This window comes from Bufo bufo, chromosome 1 (genome assembly GCF_905171765.1).
Source record: "Bufo bufo chromosome 1, aBufBuf1.1, whole genome shotgun sequence".
Taxonomy (NCBI): Eukaryota; Metazoa; Chordata; class Amphibia; order Anura; family Bufonidae; genus Bufo; species Bufo bufo.
This window is the reverse complement of record NC_053389.1, coordinates 203,416,569-203,432,362: the sequence shown is the minus strand read 5'-3', so window position 1 is coordinate 203,432,362 and position 15,794 is coordinate 203,416,569.

Sequence of the window (15,794 nt, the reverse complement as noted above, 5' to 3'; positions counted from 1 at the left end):
TGTATGTAGAGGGGGTATCTAACATGGTCTGAACCACTGTAGGCCTGAAGTAAATATTTCTTTGCCCAAAATGGCTGTATTTTAACTGGCTGTATTTTAAATGCCTGATTCAAACCCATGTATGTAGAGGGGTATCTCACAGGGCCTGAACCACTGTAGGCCTGAAGTAAATATATCTTTGCACAAAATGGCTGTATTTCAAATGGCTGTATTTCTAATGCCTGATTCAAACCCCTGTATGAATTTAGATGTATCTCACACGGTCTGAACCACTGTAGGCCTGAAGTAAATATTTATTTTCCAAAAATGGCTGTATTTTAAATGCCTGATTCAAACCCCTGTATATAGAGGGGGTATCTCACAGGGCCTGAACCAATGTAGGCCTATAGTAAATATATCTTTACACAAAATGGCTGTTTTTCAAATGGCTGTATTTCTAATGCCTGATTCAAACCCCTGTATGTAGGGGGGTATCTCACACGGTCTGAACCAGTGTAGGCTTGAAGTAAATATATCTTTGCACAAAATGGCTGTATTGAAAATGGCTGTATTTCAAATGACTGATTCAAACCCCAGTATGTAGGAGGGTATCTCACACGGTCTGAACCACTGTAGGCCTGAAGTAAATATTTCTTTGCCCAAAATGGCTGTATTTCAAATGCCTGATTCAAACCCCTGTATGTAGAGGGGGTATCTCACAGGGCCTGAACCACTGTAGGCCTGAAGTAAATATATCTTTGCACAAAATGGCTGTATTTCTAATGCCTGATTCAAATCCCTGTATGTAGGGGGGTATCTCACACGGTCTGAACCAGTGTAGGCCTGAAGTAAATATATCTTTGCACAAAATGGCAGTATTTCAAAAGGCTGTATTTCAAATGTCTGATTCAAACCCCTGTATGTAGGGGAGTATCTTACACGGTCTGAACCAGTGTAGGCCTGAAGTAAATATATCTTTGCACAAAATGGCTGTATTTCAAATGGCTGTATTTCCAATGCCTGATTCAAACCCCTGTATGTAGGGGGGTATATCACACATTCTGAACCAGTGTAGGCCTAAAGTAAATATATGTTTTCACAAAATGGCTGTATTTCAAATGGCTGTATTTCAAATGCTTTTTTTTTTTTTTTACAAAGATCACAGCAGATAAGTGAGATATTCTTCGTGTTTTTCTTTTTATTTTGTTTCAAAATAAAGTATAGTGACATACGGCAGTACGTGTGTAAACGTTTTCGGCTATACAAAGCCTTCCTCAGACACTGTGCCGCAGTGTGATGTGGATATGGTGAAAAGAGGGTGATGGTTATCAATAGAAACGGAGCTGTGCTCCAAATACACCAAAGTTGGGTGTCATTTGGTGTATTTGGAGCACAGCTCCGTTTCTATTGGCATAACCATCACCCTCTTTTCACCATATCCACATCACACTGCGGCACAGTGTCTGAGGAAGGCTTTGTATAGCCAAAAACGTTTACACACGTACTGCCGTATGTCACTATACTTTATTTTGAAACAAAATAAAAAGAAAAACACAAAGAATATCTCACTTATCTGCTGTGATCTTTGTAAAAATATTACCTGGGGTGGGAACCCTATGCACAGCAGCAACCGACTGTTTGCGAAACAAATTTTTGTATAAAAAATGTATTTAAAATGCCTGATTCAAACCCCTGTATGTAGAGGGGGTATCTCACACGGTCTGAACCACTGTAGGCCTGAAGTAAATATATCTTTGCACAAAATGGCTGTATTTTAAATGGCTGTATTTCAAATCCCTGATTCAAACCCCTGTATGTAGAGGGTGTATCTCACAGTGCCTGAACCAGTGTAGGCCTGAATTCAATATTGGTGCACCAAATGGCGGTATTTAAATCTCTGAATGTAGCCCAAATGTATTAAGGGTGTATCTCACAATGACATCTGCATCAAGGGCTGCCAACTAAATTTTTTGTGACCAAACGAGTGTTTGTTTAACAACTGAATTCGACAGCAGTATATAAACCTGTATTTTCAAACGTGCTGATGCTGCAAGGCTTTAAAATAGTGTTTTTTGTAAAAAAAAAGTGTGTTTTTCAAACCCCAGAAAATGATAGGTGTATTTCTACTTTAAATTGCACACTGACTAATACAGATGTTGTAGATTGCAAAAAAAGTGTTTTTTTGGTAACAGAATATGAAAGCTGTATATATTAATCTTGAATTTAACACTTGCAGATCTGGAAAATACTGTTTTTTGAAAGAAAAAAAAAGTGTGTTATTTAAACCCAAAAAAATGATAGGTGTATTTCTACCTTAAATTGCACACTGACTAATACAGATGTTGTAGATTGCCAAAAAAGTCTTTTTTTTGGTAACAGAATATGAAAGCTGTATATATTAAACTTGAATTTAACACTTGCAGATCGGGAAAATACTGTTTTTTGAAAAAAATAGTGTGTTTTTCAAACCCCAGAAAATGATGGGTGTTTTTCTACCTTAAATTGCACACTGACTAATCCAGATGTTGTAGTTTGCTCCCAAAAAATTGTGATTTGCAATGTCCCAAAAGCTCAGATGCAGTGCTGGTGCACTGAACATGCATGAAATGGCTGCTGCTGCCGCCGCCACCCACCTGACTAACAGAATTATAAAAGTAATTTTTTTTTTGGTCAATGGCCTCAGGGCAGGGTAAAATGATTGTGTCCTGCACACACACAACTATTTCTAGGTAGATCGCTGAGTTAGATTCTCTCCTATTCTCTCCCTGAAATCACAAGTCCAGCAGCATCCTCTCCCTAAACTTGTAACAGCAGAGTGACGTGCAGCGCTACGTGACTCAAGCTTATATAGGGCCTGGGTCACATACTGCTCTGGCCAATCACAGCCATGCCATTAGTAGGCATGGCTGTGATGGCCTCTTGGGGCAAGTAGTATGACGCTTGTTGATTGGCTGCTGTGCAGCATTTCAGAAAGCGCCAAGAAAGCGCCGAACACCGAACCTGCACTTTTACGGAAATGTTCGGGTTCGGGTCCGGGGTCCAAAATTCCTAAAGTTTGGTACGAACCCAAACTTTACAGTTCGGGTTCGCTCAACCCTAATAGTAACCTCTGATGATGTGCGCTCCCGTGTGCGCGATGTATGCCGCTCCGGGACATATGGCATGCTCATGGACCGCATGTCTCGGAGGGCATACGGTCCTGTGCAAGGGGCGTAACTGTGTAAAGTAGTTTAAAAATATAAACTACCCAAACAAAAAAAATTAGACTGTATCCGAACTATCACTAACCTAAAAAACATATAATTAACATAAACATGTATAACTACTGAATTTAGATGTAAATCGGAATTGTTTATACACCTACTCCACACAATGCACTAATTGTCTGCTAAACTTAATTGCATCAATATTTTTTTTCTTCTAAACATACAGTAATCAATAAATGCCATAAAAGGATGGCCAAGTTCCAACAGGAGCACCAAAAAGATGTAAGGGATATCCAGAAGCTGCTGCGGCGGGTCACAAAGAAGGTGCCGAAGATGGATCAGAGGAACCGTAAAGTTATGAAGGAAATAGTGGATTTCCATGACCAAATAAAAAAGTAGCCCTAAAGGACTGCTATTGTTAAAATTTTGTTAATAATATTGTTCTGCCACAGACTAGATGTGCACGATCTGGAAAATTATAGCAGACGGAGGAACGCGGCGTGTCTAGTTAATTTAGTTGTTTTTTTTGTGGTTTAAAAAAGTTTAAAAAAAATTAAACTAAAATTTAACAATGTCAAATAGTGTCTTTTTTCATGTTAGCTCATTCTTGCTGCACACATGCTGCTGTCAGAGGTGTCTTAGTTTATTTTTGGTGTTGCCCTGGTCTGTAGGGGGCCCATTCCTGCGAACACATTCCTGCTGCTGCCTGTCCTGCTGAGTTAGGCCGAGCTATTTGTAGGCCTTATACTCGACCCTTACCATCTACCTGCTGCTGATGCTGAAGTCTGTCCTGACTCTGATGACTTATGTGTGGGCCTTATACTCCACCGTTACCAATACTTGCTGTTGTAGGTCCTGACACTGCTGAGTTATGTGTGCGCCTTATACTCCACCGTTACCAATACTTTCTGTTGTAGGTCCTGACACTGCTGAGTTATGTGTTGGCCTTATACTTCATCGTTACCAATACTTGCTGTTGTAGGTCCTGACACTGCTGAGTTATGTGTGGGCCGAATACTACCATGTACCTACATGTACCTACCATGTACCTACTGCTGTCTGTTCTGCTGTCTGTCCTGATCCAGATGAGTTTGACCCTGGAATAAAGGGGCCTTACAACTAACATAAAATTACACCATAACATAACATTATAAAAAGCGAAAGCACTCGTTATCAAACTAAAAAAAGGAATTTATTACCTACATAATAATAAAACACGCCTCTAGGGCAACTTTTTGAGCTGCGAAAATAGCTCGTCCATTTTTTGAAGACAGAGAAGGTGCTTTTGGTCCATGTCACACACCTTCTTATTTAGTCGATGATGTAGCTTTTTAATTTCGATCATGTCATTCTTGTATTCGGCTTTCAATTGTTCCATGTGCATAAATGCACTTGTTCACTACTGGGGAAAAAAAAAAATGTATTTCAATCACGGTTACTTACAAGACAATTAGTGCATTGTGTGTAGTATGTGTTTAAACACTGCAGATTTACATCTAAATACAATAACTATAAATCTTTACGTTAATTATATTTTGGTTTGCTTAGTTATAGTTCGGATAGAGTATAATGTTATTTATTTGGTTAGTTAGCCGGCCATTAAGAGTAGGCCTCAGCGGGACGTGACTTGACGCAGAGGGACAGTCTATTACGGACCAATAGACATCCTGCCCCCAGTCATAAACATTTGTGAACTGAGGTGCAAATGCTGCTCAGCTAAACAGGCAGCCATGTTAACTAAGGGCTGCTATTTTTCAGATTTATTACACATGTGCATTGCAGCTCCGTAGATGCAGGGTGGTGGGGGGATCGTGGGATGATGGTGAATATGTTATGTATACCAAATTTTAGTAATGTGTGCACATATTTACCCTCCTGGTGGGGGGTGTAGACCACCTCTTCCTCCTCCTATTCTGGAGCTGGGGGGCAGAATCTGGTGGCTGGGAAGTTCCGGCCTCCTCTGCCCAGACTTCCTCCGTAGCGCACATATCAGGGGGGGAAGTGGCCACATTATCTGAGGGTCCGGCATGTTCTCCCTCCGCCTGCTCCTCACACTCCTCCTCCTCCATGGAAACCTCCATCTCCTCTAAATGTTTTTTTTTTTTTTGTGGTGGCGGACAGAGGGAATAGTTTGACCTGTAATAATTACACAATTTTAAGAATTTAGACAAACAACTCAGAAATCATAGCAAAGGTAAAGATCAAGAAATCCCTATATGGAGGAATCTGCATGGGATTATGAATTATCCCAATGGTGGTGGATTTGCCTCATTTTGTTGGTGAATAACATGCCAAAACCAGTGTTATAGATGGGTAGAACTAGTCTAAGTTACAAGGTACTATGAGGTAACAGGGGATTTGTTAGGAAGGTGTCCTATAGTGTATTTTGAGTGGGTTATTGACGTTTAGGGAAACCAAACAACAGTTCGGAAATTAGATAAGGGGTTATTGGATGGTGTTATGTTGGGTATATAATTTTGTGTGTCTGTCAGCGTTATACTGTCCACCAAGCCGCATTTTGAAGATCTCATGCCAGCGCGCCCTCCCTCCCTGTTGATTTAGTTGTGACAGTCACTTTATTTTTAGAAGGAGGGGTAAAGTCGCCCCTTTAACAGTGACTTTGATGGTGACCACCCCTTTAACAGTGACTTTGACGGTGACCGCCCCTTTAACAGTGACTTTCACTGTGACCGGTTCTTTAACAGTGACTTTCACGGTGACCGGCCCTTTAACTGTGAACTCCACATCACTTGTCAGTTGGAAATTAGGATTCAATTGAGAGGCTGGCAAGCTTATATTGGCTAATGCAGGTAATTTTTTGGGGAATATCCCGGCAACAGTACGTCCTAGAGAGCTGAGAACCCCGCAAGATTTCTTTCCACGTAGCAAGGGATGTGTATACCAAGTTTAGTTGAAATTAATGGTTGCGTTTTTTAGTTTTTGCGGAACATACACACATACACACATACATACATACATGCACATATACATACATACATATATGTCCTTTTTTATATGTTTATACAGTACAGACCAAAAGTTTGGACACACCTTCTCATTCAAAGAGTTTTCTTTATTTTTATGACTATGAAGGCATCAAAACTATGAATTAACACATGTGGAATTATATACATAACAAACAAGTGTGAAACAACTGAAAATATGTCATATTCTAGGTTCTTCAAAGTAGCCACCTTTCGCTTTGATTACTGCTTTGCAATAGTCCTGAAAATAAAGAAAATTCTTTGAATGAGAAGGTGTGTCCAAACTTTTGGTCTGTACTGTACATATATATGTATATACACTGCTCAAAAAAATAAAGGGAACACAAAAATAACACATCCTAGATCTGAGTTAATTAAATATTCTTCTGAAATACTTTGTTCTTTACATAGTTGAATGTGCTGACAACAAAATCACACAGAATTAAAAAAATGGAAATCAAATTTTTCAACCCATGGAGGTCTGGATTTGGAGTCACACTCAAAATTAAAGTGGAAAAACACACTACAGGCTGATCCAACTTTGATGTAATGTCCTTAAAACAAGTCAAAATGAGGCTCAGTAGTGTGTGTGGCCTCCACGTGCCTGTATGACCTCCCTACAACGCCTGTGCATGCTCCTGATGAGGTGGCGGACGGTCTCCTGAGGGATCTCCTCCCAGACCTGGACTAAAGCATCTGCCAACTCCTGGACAGTCTGTGGTGCAACTTGACGTTGGTGGATAGAGCGAGACATGATGTCCCAGATGTGCTCAATTGGATTCAGGTCTGGGGAACGGGCAGGCCAGTCCATAGCATCAATGCCTTCGTCTTGCAGGAACTGCTGACACACTCCAGCCACATGAGGTCTAGCATTGTCTTGCATTAGGAGGAACCCAGGGCCAACCGCACCAGCATATGGTCTCACAAGGGGTCTGAGGATCTCATCTCGGTACCTAATGGCAGTCAGGCTACCTCTGGCGAGCACATGGAGGGCTGTGCGGCCCTCCAAAGAAATGCCACCCCACACCATTACTGACCCAATGCCAAACCGGTCATGCTGGAGGATGTTGCAGGCAGCAGAACGTTCTCCACGGCGTCTCCAGACTCTGTCACGTCTGTCACATGTGCTCAGTGTGAACATGCTTTCATCTGTGAAGAGCACAGGGCGCCAGTGGCGAATTTGCCAATCTTGGTGTTCTCTGGCAAATGCCAAACGTCCTGCACGGTGTTGGGCTGTAAGCACAACCCCCACCTGTGGACGTCGGGCCCTCATATCACCCTCATGGAGTCTGTTTCTGACCGTTTGAGCAGACACATGCACATTTGTGGCCTGCTGGAGGTCATTTTGCAGGGCTCTGGCAGTGCTCCTCCTGTTCCTCCTTGCACAAAGGCAGAGGTAGCGGTTCTGCTGCTTGGTTGTTGCCCTCCTACGGCCTCCTCCACGTCTCTTGATGTACTGGCCTGTCTCCTGGTAGCGCCTCTATGCTCTGGACACTACGCTGACAGACACAGCAAACCTTCTTGCCACAGCTCGCATTGATGTGCCATCCTGGATAAGCTGCACTACCTGAGCCACTTATGTGGGTTGTAGACTCCGTCTCATGCTACCACTAGAGAGAAAGCACCGCCAGCATTCAAAAGTGACCAAAACATCAGCCAGGAAGCATAGGAACTGAGAAGTGGTCTGTGTTAACCACTGCAGAACCACTCCTTTATTGGGGGTCTCTTGCTAATTGCCTATAATTTCCACCTGTTGTCTATCCCATTTGCACAACAGCATGTGAGATTGATTGTCATTAAGTGTTGCTTCCTAAGTGGACAGTTTGATTTCACAGAAGTGTGATTGACTTGGAGTTACATTGTGTTGTTTAAGTGTTCCCTTTATTTTTTTGAGCAGTGTATATATAAAATCTTGAATCCCATTCAAATTGTGTGGGGGATGCATGTAATGGTCGGGGACTTTGACCAGAATGATGTTTGTAGTTTATGTATATATAAACAAAAAGACCTATATATATTTATGTGTGTATGAAACGTATGAAATCTTCCGGTGACATCATACATCAGTACCGCGCTGTGTGTATAACTATATATATATATATTTACAATCTCAGCGAGGTAGAGATGTGTGATGTAACCGGAAGATTTTGTACATGTCACACCAGGTAATAAGTAATCATTTGAAAAGGGATGAAATACGGATGTAGTAGAGTTAACAGACATGCTTTATGAGACGTGTTATGTAAACTTAATGCAATTGAATGCGTTAAGCTAATTTTTAAAATGGCTTTTGTTTCAAGATTACGTGATGAGTAAGGAAATTTGAGTTAAGAGGTTGTGTGTTAACCGTACTACATCTGTACGGATTAGCAGCAAAACTGAATATATACATTACTGAGTGTTGTAGAGAGAGATACAAAATTCATGTAAGCATTGTACCTGGGCATAATCGCTGACTATACTCTTTGACCCGATCTGAGTGTAGGCGCTTCAGGTCGCACCACTTTTTTTGTATTTCTTTCTTATCGTGCCAGATCCTACGTTTTAAGTATAATTCGGCCCGGACAGACCATATGTGTCACGGCCATGGCTATGACCGTGACTCCTGAACCGCATGCGGTTGTCAGCGGTTTTCATTGGTGTTCAATCACAGGTGAGGGCTGTGGTATTGGCCTCACCTGTGGTTGCCGCTGGCAACAGTATGTATGTGGCAGCGTAGCAGGCTGAGCTGTGCCATGCAGCTCGCTACGCTGCGCATGCGGTTTTGTGTTAGGTGTGTATGTGTGCACTTGTGTTTTATGTTATTGTGTGCACGTCTCCTTTAAGTGGTGTTTTCCCTTCCCTGGTGTTGGAAGGGTTAATCCCCTTCCTAGTGTGTGTGATCACTGGGTGTGTCCGACTGTGGGGTGTGGCTTCTTGGCCTATAAAGCCTCACTGCTTTTGCAGGCCTTCAGGTTGCTTCAGCCATGCTTAGCTGAGAGCAGCCTCATGTATTTATTACCTGCCAGTAAGAGCCACCCCTGTGGTCATAAACCTTAATGTCATAACCATAATGTCGCTTTAAGTTATTTCTAGTTATGTGTGATGTCCGTGTGATGTTTTATATGTGATTTTGTGCAGCTATGGATCTGGGTCCCTGTGTGGGGATGCGTTTGTGATCTGCACCCTGCTAACACAGGGATCCAGTCAGCAAGGCTGTGGCAGGTAGGTGGAACTCTTTGTTCACCTGCCATATCCATAGAGCTGTTTATGTCTCCCCTTTTCCTGCAGCTTGGCCGTTGAGACTCCTGCTCCTCCGTGTCTAGGAGGAGTGGGCTTGTCTTACTCAGCTCCTAGGTGAGGGTCATCTTGAGGGCTAGCAGGGACTTTTAGGTTCCGGAGCATGGGCCCTCCTACCATCAAGGTTGGCTCATGTAGCTAGGAGCCAGGGTCAGGTTAGGGATGCTTTAGGAGGTGACCTGCTCCGTAATCCTGTCTTCATGGCCAAGCAGCCGTAACATCACCGGGCTCCACACGGCTGAGGATTTCCCCCATCCTCAGCCGTGACAATATGATGGCATCTTTCTCAGCTCTTTTCTGGGTCCTTGCATAGCCCCACTCCAGAAAGTGCTGAAGGATAAAGATGAAAGCATATAATCCCAATTTTTTTATTATACAAATATTCAAAGAAAATCCTCTACAAAAAAGCAAAAAGTAGTTACATCTTTGAAGGAGAAATATTAGATTTAATATTACCGTTATAAGATCTGATTGTATTGCGATTGTATGTGTGTGAGGTCTGAGCAATAAGATATTGGTCAGCTAAGCTGCGATGTACCTGTCTAGTTAAGTGACGGTACAGTATTGGGTGTACTGCTGGTTCGCCTCCCTGTGGTGCACCCTGGGTGACGCTAAATAAACCAGCAAATACTTTTGGTCCGACAAAAAAAGCTCATGGACATAAAATTTTATCTATATATATTGTGTGTATGGTTTATAGTGTGTGGTAAACACTCACCTAAAGAATTATTAGGAACACCATACTAATACGGTGTTGGACCCCCTTTTGCCTTCAGAACTGCCTTAATTCTACGTGGCATTGATTCAACAAGGTGCTGATAGCATTCTTTAGAAATGTTGGCCCATATTGATAGGATAGCATCTTGCAGTTGATGGAGATTTGAGGGATGCACATCCAGGGCACGAAGCTCCCGTTCTACCACATCCCAAAGATGCTCTATTGGGTTGAGATCTGGTGACTGTGGGGGCCTTTTTAGTACAGTGAACTCATTGTCATGTTCAAGAAACCAATTTGAAATGATTTGAGCTTTGTGACATGGTGCATTATCCTGCTGGAAGTAGCCATCAGAGGATGGGTACATGGTGGTCATGAAGGGATGGACATGGTCAGAAACAATGCTCAGGTAGCCCGTGGCATTTAAACGATGCCCAATTGGCACTAAGGGGCCTAAAGTGTGCCCAGAAAACATCCCCCACACCATTACACCACCACTAGCCTGCACAGTGGTAACAAGGCATGATGGATACATGTTCTCATTCTGTTTACGCCAAATTCGGACTCTACCATTTAAATGTCTCAACAGAAATCGAGACTCATCAGACCAGGCAACATTTTTCCAGTCTTCAACAGTCCAATTTTGGTGAGCTCGTGCAAATTGTAGCCTCTTTTTCCTATTTGTAGTGGAGATGAGTGGTACACGGTGGGGTCTTCTGCTGTTGTAGCCCATCCGCCTCAAGGTTGTGCGTGTTGTGGCTTCACAAATGCTTTGCTGCATACCTCGGTTGTAACGAGTGGTTATTTCAGTCAACGTTGCTCTTCTATCAGCTTGAATCAGTCGGCCCATTCTCCTCTGACCTCTAGCATCAACAAGGCATTTTCGTCCACAGGACTGCCGCATACTGGATGTTTTTCCCTTTTCACACCATTCTTTGTAAACCCTAGAAATGGTTGTGCGTGAAAATCCCAGTAACTGAGCAGATTGTGAAATACTCAGACCGGCCCGTCTGGCACCAACAACCATGCCATGCTCAAAATTGCTTGAATCACCTTTCTTTCCCATTCTGACATCCAGTTTGGAGTTCAGGAGATTGTCTTGACCAGGAGCACCCCCCTAAATGCATTGAAGCAACTGCCATGTGATTGGTTGACTAGATAATCGCATTAATGAGAAATAGAACAGGTGTTCCTAATAATTCTTTAGGTGAGTGTATATTGCATGGCAGGAAAATGGACGTGCTATGTGCATGTGATAGATATTTATTTGTTGTCCATACATACATGCTACTGACATAGTGCTGGGAAGTAACAAGAATACTCAGTGCACCAATCAGTAGTATCTACTATTGGGGGAGGGGCGGTGGCGGGCGGTGGCGGGCGGCGGAGGAAAAAAAAAAAATAGTATCAATGTAGTTCTTATTCGCATACATGAATATTTAGCAACACTCGATCCACATATAAATAAGTTATACATAGATCGAGTGTTTCAAAATATTGTTCTGCCATGCATGCAATATGTAATAAAATACAGTGCTGTAATACAATATTACTTACAGTGAGAAGACATTCTTCTTCTTCTTTTTGAAAGCAGTTTCGCACCATTTTCTATCTATGATTTTATTTCAGGCAGACTGCCAAACTCCACTAGTAGCCAAAGCGAAACCGAAACCAGGGCACATGACATGTGACATGATTAATTCATAAGATCACTAAAAATCGTGAATTCGAATATAAAGATTGATTCCACCCTGCTTCTTGCTATATAGCGAATATTTGAAAAAGCTAATGTAGAATAGATAAATTTAGCTAATATAGTGCTATAATCTTCATTGTCTAATAGTCATAACTTTTTTTCTCTTCTGAACTTCAGATTTAAAAAAAATTAAGACTCTTAAAAAAAAGTTTATAGCACTTTATTAGCTAAATTGCTCTATGTTTGTATTTAGCCAATATTCGCTATATTACTATATATTCTTATTTTTAGAATATAACGAATATATTTGTTATTTAGAATATTCAGCTTTTTTTTTTCAACCTGTACAGTTGTTCGGCATACTCCTCCCCGACAAGCGTCCCCGTCACCATGGGAACGCCTGTGGGCTAGAATATACCATTGAATCTGAGTTTTTACGATCGCAGGGAAAACTCAGATCCGATAGTATATTCTAAACAACAGACGTTCCCATGGTGACGGGGACGCTTGTCGGGGAGGAGTATGCGAACAACTGTACAGATTGGGGAAAAAAAATACAATTATTCTAAATAACGAATATATTCGCTATATTGCTATACAGGTCCTTCTCAAAAAATTAGCATATTGTCATAAAGTTCATTATTTTCTGTAATGTACTGATAAATATTAGACTTTCATATATTTTAGATTCATTACACACAACTGAAGTAGTTCAAGCCTTTTCTTGTTTTAATATTGATGATTTTGGCATACAGCTCATGAAAACCCAAAATTCCTATCTCAAAAAATTAGCATATTTCATCCGACCAATAAAAGAAAAGTGTTTTTAATACAAAAAAAGTCAACCTTCAAATAATTACGTTCAGTTATGCACTCAATACTTGGTCGGGAATCCTTTTGCAGAAATGACTGCTTCAATGCGGCGTGGCATGGAGGCAATCAGCCTGTGGCACTGCTGAGGTGTTATGGAGGCCCAGGATGCTTCGATAGCGGCCTTAAGCTCATCCAGAGTGTTGGGTCTTGCGTCTCTCAACTTTCTCTTCCCAATATCCCACAGATTCTCTATGGGGTTCAGGTCAGGAGAGTTGGCAGGCCAATTGAGCACAGTAATACCATGGTCAGTAAACCATTTACCAGTGGTTTTGGCACTGTGAGCAGGTGCCAGGTCGTGCTAAAAAATTAAATCTTCATCTCCATAAAGCTTTTCAGCAGATGGAAGCATGAAGTGCTCCAAAATCTCCTGATAGCTAGCTGCATTGACCCTGCCCTTGATAAAACACAGTGGACCAACACCAGCAGCTGACATGGCACCCCAAACCATCACTGACTGTGGGTACTTGACACTGGACTTCAGGCATTTTGGCATTTCCCTCTCCCCAGTCTTCCTCCAGACTCTGGCACCTTGATTTCCGAATGACATGCAAAATTTGCTTTCATCCGAAAAAAGTACTTTGGACCACTGAGCAACAGTCCAGTGCTGCTTCTCTGTAGCCCAGGTCAGGCACTTTTGCCGCTGTTTCTGGTTAAAAAGTGGCTTGACCTGGGGAATGCGGCACCTGTAGCCCATTTCCTGCACACGCCTGTACCCGGTGGCTCTGCATGTTTCTACTCCAGACTCAGTCCACTGCTTCCGCAGGTCCCCCAAGGTCTGGAATCGGTCCTTCTCCACAATCTTCCTCAGGGTCCGGTCACCTCTTCTCGTTGTGCAACGTTTTCTGCCACACTTTTTCCTTCCCACAGACTTCCCACTGAGGTGCCTTGATACAGCACTCTGGGAACAGCCTATTCGTTCAGAAATTTCTTTCTGTGTCTTACCCTCTTGCTTGAGGGTGTCAATGATGGCCTTCTGGACAGCAGTCAGGTCGGCAGTCTTGAACCAGGCTGGGAGTTTTTAAAAGCCTCAGGAATCTTTTGCAGGTGTTTAGAGTTAATTAGTTGATTCAGATGATTAGGTTAATAGCTCGTTTAGAGAACCTTTTCATGATATGCTAATTTTTTGAGATTAGAATTTTGGGTTTTCATGAGCTGTATGCCAAAATCATCAATATTAAAAGAATAAAAGGCTTTAACTACTTCAGTTGTGTGTAATGAATCTAAAATATATGAAAGTCTAATGTTTATCAGTACATTACAGAAAATAATGAACTTTATCACAATATGCTAATTTTTTGAGAAGGACCTGTATATTAGTTTTTTAGAATATTCGTCAACTTTTTTTCCATATGAAAACATAATTCCTTCCTGCTTAAGTTGCTTTTGGGCCAATGACTTATTGGCCCACCACAAGCAAGAAGCAGTAAGGAATCATGTTTTCAGATGTTAAAAAATTATGAATATTTGATATAGCGAATATACTGTATAACACTATATTGGAAATATTTGCAAATTCTCGAAGTTGCGCTATTCGCTTAAAAAATGTATTATTCGAATATTCGCGCTAAACACTATTGTCCACTGCCCCCATAAAGGCCTTTCCAGTGCAGGTTAACCACAGATAAGTCATTACATGGACTGCCACCAATTATTAGATCGAATTGTCCCCATTCTTCAATCTGTTTCCTGGTTATATTCTGTATGCCGCCCACATATACAATCTGCCCTGGATGGCATACCCGTCCTATCGTGATGGCGTCCTCACACACCTCTGATGTTATATATTTTTCAACGTTGATTCTAAGCTTTTTGAGAACCAGTAATCCTGTCTGTCCTTTCCAACACAACCGACACACTCCTGAAATGCTCTGTGCTGCTGGGGACCCTGCTCTTTCCACCTTGTAACTCTTAGTCCACAATCTTCAACAAGATCAGCACACTGTTCTCCTGAAATACTCTACACTGCTGATGAATCCTGCTCCTTTTACTCTCAGTGTGTAATATGCTACTCATCTTGGTAATGTAGGCAGGAAAACCTTAAAACTTCCATTCTCCCCAAATTTTTGTCCATTTTTCCACAGTATTTCTCTACTTACAGAATATTTCCGTACACAACATTCCACCGTAAACGGAATCTCAACGGAATCTCAACTTTCAATTCTCTGATAATAAAATTATACTAGTAGTGTTGAGTGCGAATATTCAAATTACGAATATTTATCTCGAAAATTGCAACTTCGAGAATTTGCGGATATTTCGAATATAGTGCTATATATTCGCTATATCGAATATTCGTCATTTTTTTACATCTGAAAACATGATTTCTCCCTGCTTCTTGCTTGTGGGCCAATGAGTCACACCAAGTGAGTCCCTACGCCGAGCCCTGACTTCTATCAGTATGAACAGACCTTGATGGTAGGAATGTTTATACGCAGGAACCTAAGCCCTATCTAACCCTAACAGGGCCCTGCAGATAGTGTCAGGACATGGATGGCCTACTCCTTCCCAGATAAAGGAATAGGAGACCCCCTCAGGCCTAACATCAGCAGGTAGGGGAAACAACAAAGAAGATAAACTTAACTTCCAGAAGTATGCGGATGAGCAGGAACTCAGAGAGAACCAACACCAGGCCAGATACAGCTTTTAATGTTTGTCTGTCCACTCCAGTGTAGTCAGCCTATGTGTAGTGATTAGTGAACAATCACATTGAAACAGAGCATCGCATTTCAGTGACAGTATTAGTCTGTTAGCTTAGTGCAGCTCACAATTTGTCAGTGAGCATAGCAGAATGCTACGCAGGGCAGTGTATGCAGTGTGACTGATTTGGTGTGACTGTGGCTCTGACAGCTATGCCTCAGATGTATGTGGATGCCAGTGAAACAACTGATTCACTCACGATTGTATAACAGACGGCTTGCAGTATAGTGCTAGACTCGACGTGCTGCTGATTTAAGCCATCTTAATGTCAGTGCATTAACTGACTCATAGTCTCAGGTCTGACAGCTATTGACATAGTGCCAGTTATTATCGGTCACCAACTGTTTAGAGTTCAGTGACTTAAC